Source organism: Triticum aestivum, chromosome 5A, assembly GCF_018294505.1.
Source record: "Triticum aestivum cultivar Chinese Spring chromosome 5A, IWGSC CS RefSeq v2.1, whole genome shotgun sequence".
NCBI lineage: Eukaryota > Viridiplantae > Streptophyta > Magnoliopsida > Poales > Poaceae > Triticum > Triticum aestivum.
Window position 1 is genome coordinate 360,938,147 of NC_057806.1, and position 4,656 is coordinate 360,942,802.

A 4,656-nucleotide genomic window follows, 5' to 3' on the forward strand; every position below is an offset into this window, starting at 1 on the left:
TTTGCGCACTTTTCCCCATAAGACCCGATCTCCTCCATTGGATTTCTCGCACTACAGGGTGTTTGAGAAACAGATGACCGAGACAAGTCTTTCAGAAGCATTAACTCCTTACTCCGGGCAGACCATACCAACCTTGTCGGAGTAAATAACCATGGGTAGCCTAGCCGGCTCCCCCTGGCCCTTCTGAAAAAATTATGAGCCGATTCGGCCCTCAAGAATCCAAGACACAGGGCCGCCTTCCCCTTGCCGGCTGTCTCCAGGCCGGCTATCGGAAGGTGGCCCGACTTCAGCCCTCATGAAGAAACGCCACAGGAGGGCCGGCTCCGAGAAGTCGGCCGCGAGAGGGCTGACTCCAAGAAGCCGGCTCCCATAAAGCGGTCAAGATCGTACCCTCGAAGTCTGCATCCACATAACAGCGATGTGACGGGGCGTGGCTACAGTGAAGCCTGCCACCCCCGAATCCCGGAGCACGCCTGGCACAGTGCGCCGTACGGGTGGCCATGACCCTTCCGGCGCGGCACTGTTGCCACGATGACCCTGATGTCAACCACGATGGACCGCCGGCGCGGCCCACGGGCGGTGGGCCCCTTCGGGCAGAGAGACACCCGAAGGCGGCCAGGCCTCCCCCAGTCGACCCAAGATAGAGCCGGCTCCCCACAGCTGGCTTGCCACCTCCCTCGAAGAAGACGCCCCATTAAGGAGACAAGACGCGGTGAGGCTACAGCGATCGCCCGCCGGGCGGCGGCACTATAGCCATGCCCACCTCGGCAAAGCCCTCGTCACCAAGATTAAGCAATAGTAACCAGCCGCCGACAAGGCCCTGGACAGTGGGGCCTGCCTGTCGACCAAGGAGCCGGCAGCCGGCGGGACCCACAACCCGGCGGGCCCCAACAGCCGGCGCAGAAGCCGAAGAGCGTAGACACAGACGGCTGGGCCCCGCGCTCAGCCGGATTACCATTGTGCCCCCGGGCGGTAGGCCTATATAAACCCCCTGGGGCATCCATGCAAAGGGAGATCGATCCCTGCTAGTTTTAGACACCACGTAGGGAGGAGAAGAGAGCAAGCCTTGCCCTTCTTCCTCCTCTCGCCAAACAGCTCAAGGGCATCGTGTAGCTACTTATTCATCTAGTGATCATGCGGAGACCCCGCAGAGCAGCAGTAGGGGTTTATCTCCACGGAGAGCCCCGAAGCTGGGTAAGATTTGCCAGCGTGCATGTCTTCGCCTCATCCCGTTTACAGGCACCGGCGACGTCTTATTGGCTCCCACAATGATAAGACACCCGTTGGCATATGTCGCACCTACCACCCGACATTTGGCGCCCACCGTGGGGCCAGGTGCACCGTCGTCCGGAGACCTGTTCTGGACGGGAACCCTCTTCCTCCCCCGCGAGTGTAGCCAGCCTGGCACGCCCGATGGCGCTTGCCACGACGCACTACAAGGCGTCACCAACATCTGTGCGGCGAGCAGCCTCGCCGATCTCCTAGACAAGACCCTCATCTCCGACGAGCTCGCCTCTGACGCGGGCACCGACCCCCTTGTCAACCTCCTCGGCCAGCTCCACGTATCCGGCGAGCCTGCCGTGGACTTGGAGTCAGTTGGCTCCACCGATCCGATGCCTGTCGACTCCGACACAGCCTCACTCGACACTTTCCCCACCGACGTTGCGATCTACAATGACCCGCTTCCCCAGGCCGATGGCTACGACACTGTCACCACCGAGGTGACGGTCATCGGCCACAGCGGCTCTTCCGACGAAAGCACCCACGACGCCCCGCACGCGGCGGTCCACGACTTGTCCATCCCCCTCCCGGCCGATGCCGACGCTGAATCACTGGAAGCTCGCCGCCTTGCCCTCCTCGCGGAGGGCCGGAAGTTGGTTTCCATGAGATGCCTCGCTGAGGCCCACCGACACGAGGCCGACCGCGCCGCCTTTGGCACACCGCCCCCAGGCGGGCCCAGCCGGGCCGGCGTTGTCAGACAGCGCGGTGCTATCGTCGCCGATATGCTAGGAGTCGACCACCCAGTCTACGCCACTCCGCTCGAGAACCTGTGCGCCGCCCAGGCGGCCGTAAACGAGCTGGATGGGCTGGGGGCCGAAGAACTCCCCCACATGACCCGACACATCCAGCAGCTGATCGATGCGGCTGTGTGGCGGCACGAAGCCGATGCCCGCGCGGAAAGCCCTTCCCCGCGCCGAGATCACGGCGCGATGTCCCGGACGCCGACTACGGGCAAAACCCGCGCACGGCGCGAGAAAGAGCCGGCTGCCAGCCGAAGCCGAAGCCGAATCTCCATCGAGCGAGACGCAGAAGGCCACCCCCGAGCCGTGGAGTGGCGGGGCAACCCGCCTCCGCCCCGGCCCCGTGGATAGAGATATCCCACCCCGCCGCCTGTTGCGCATCCGACTCTCAGCGGCCGGCTAGGTCGCCGCGAAGGAGTCGGCGATAACGACGCCCGCCATCGGATCGACCGCCTGGCGCGATCCCTGGCGCTAGAAGAAGAAGACGATGTCGACCCGCCTTGCTTCGGCCCCCACATCCGCGACGAGCCCTTCCCCAAAGGGTTCTCGCTCCCAAGAGACACGCCCAAGTACAACGGCTCCGTGAAGCCGGAAGATTGGTTGATCGACTACTCCATAGTGGTTAGCATAGCCAACGGCAACAGGCGCGTTGCCGTGAAGTACGTGCCCCTCATGCTGCAGGGCACGGCGCGAACCTGGCTCAACAGCCTCAAGCCATACAGCATCAACAGCTGGCTAGACTTCACAGAAGCCTTCGTCCGCAACTTTACCAGCACCTACAAGCGGGCTCCCAAGCCCAGACAGCTCTCCTTGTGCGTACAAGGCCCCGCCGAGTCCACTCGCGACTACCTCACGCGTTGGGCCGAGCTCCGCAACTCTTGCGAAGGGGTGCACAAGGTGCAAGCCATAGAATACTTCACTGCCGGGTGCCGAGAAGGCACCCTCCTCAAGCACAAGCTCCTCTGCGACGAGCCGACTACCCTCGACGAGCTTCTGGTCATAGCGGACAAGTACGCCACCACCGACTCCTCGATGAAGACCGAACTCCGGGTAGACGCGTCCAGAAAGGTACTCAACCCGGCACCCAAGACGCCGGCTGGGGACTCCAGCCGACACCCACACCAGAACGACCACAAGTGCAAGGGCCCCGTGCCGCCCTCCACCAGTCGGCAGGTGGCCACAGTCGAAGACGAGCAGCCCAGAGCGCGGCCCGCACCCAAGAAGCAGAGGGGCGGCAAGCCGGCTTGGCAGCCGGCCTTCCCCTACGAACAGACTCTCGACGCCTCGTGCAAGTTCCACAGCGGCGCGAAGCCGTCCAACCACACGACCCGGAAGTGCCATTGGCTCACCCGAATCTCCAAAGGCGAAGGGCTCGCACCGCCTCCGCCTGCCGGTCCGCCGCCTCTGGCTCCGCAGCCGCCGGCCACTCGGCCCACAGTCGGAGCCGTGCATGATGAGTTCCCCGACGAGCATGCCGCCTATGTCATCTTTACGAGCCAGCCCGAAGACCGGCGCAGCAAATGCCAAGAGCACCAAGAAGTCAGCATGGTTGCTGCCAACCCCGCCGAGCACATGCACTGGTCAGAAAAACCTATCAGCCAAAGCCGGGCCGACCACCCAGAGGTGATGCCATCTCCCGGCTCTTATGCGTTGGTTTTGGATGCCACCCTTGCAACGGATAGACGCGCTGCCCGTTTCTCCTGCATGCTGATAGACGGCGGGAGCAACATCAACATCCTGTACCGTGACACCATGGAGAAGCTGAATGTCAAGACAAAGCAACTCATGCCTACTCGGACTGTGTTCCATGGCATCGTACCCGGCTTGTCCTGCGCCCCCATTGGCAAGATCAAGATTGATGTACTTTTTGGGGACAAGGAGCATTTCCGCCAGGAGGCGATCTGGTTTGAAGTGGTGGACCTAGAGAGCCCCTACCATGCATTTCTTGGCCGACCTGCCTTGGCCAGGTTCATGGCAGTTCCCCACTATGCATACCTCAAGATGAAGATACCGAGCACCAAAGGCGTCATCACCATAGCCGGCGATTACAAGAAGTCCTCTGAGTGCGCAGCAGCCAGCAGCCGGCTAGCCGAGTCCCTTGTGATTGCCGAAGAAAAGAAGATGATGGACCGAGTCGTGGCCATGGCCGGCAAGCAGTCGGCCTTGTCCCCCGATCCCAAGGAGCATGATGCTCAAGGATCTTTCCAGCCGGCCAAGGAGACGAAGAAGATACCTCTTGACCCCGAGCACCTAGAGAGGTTTGCCGTCATCGGGGCAAACCTAAACAGCAAATAGGAAGGCGAGCTCTCCGATTTCCTCCGTGAGAATCGGGACATCTTTGCATGGTCCCCCAAGGACATGCTGGATGTTCTGAAGGAATTCGCCGAGCACAAACTACACGTCCGAGAAGACGCAAAGCCGGTCAAACAACCCCTCCGCCGACTGTCGGAGGAGAAACGCAGGATTGTGGGAGGGGAGATAGCCCGACTTTTGGCAGCCGGCTTTATTATGGAAGTTTTCTTTCCAGAGTGGCTCGCTAACCCGGTCCTCATGCTAAAGAAGAACAACAAGTGGCACATGTGTATAGACTACACGAGCCTCAACAAGGCCTGCCCCAAAGATCCCTTTGCCCTGC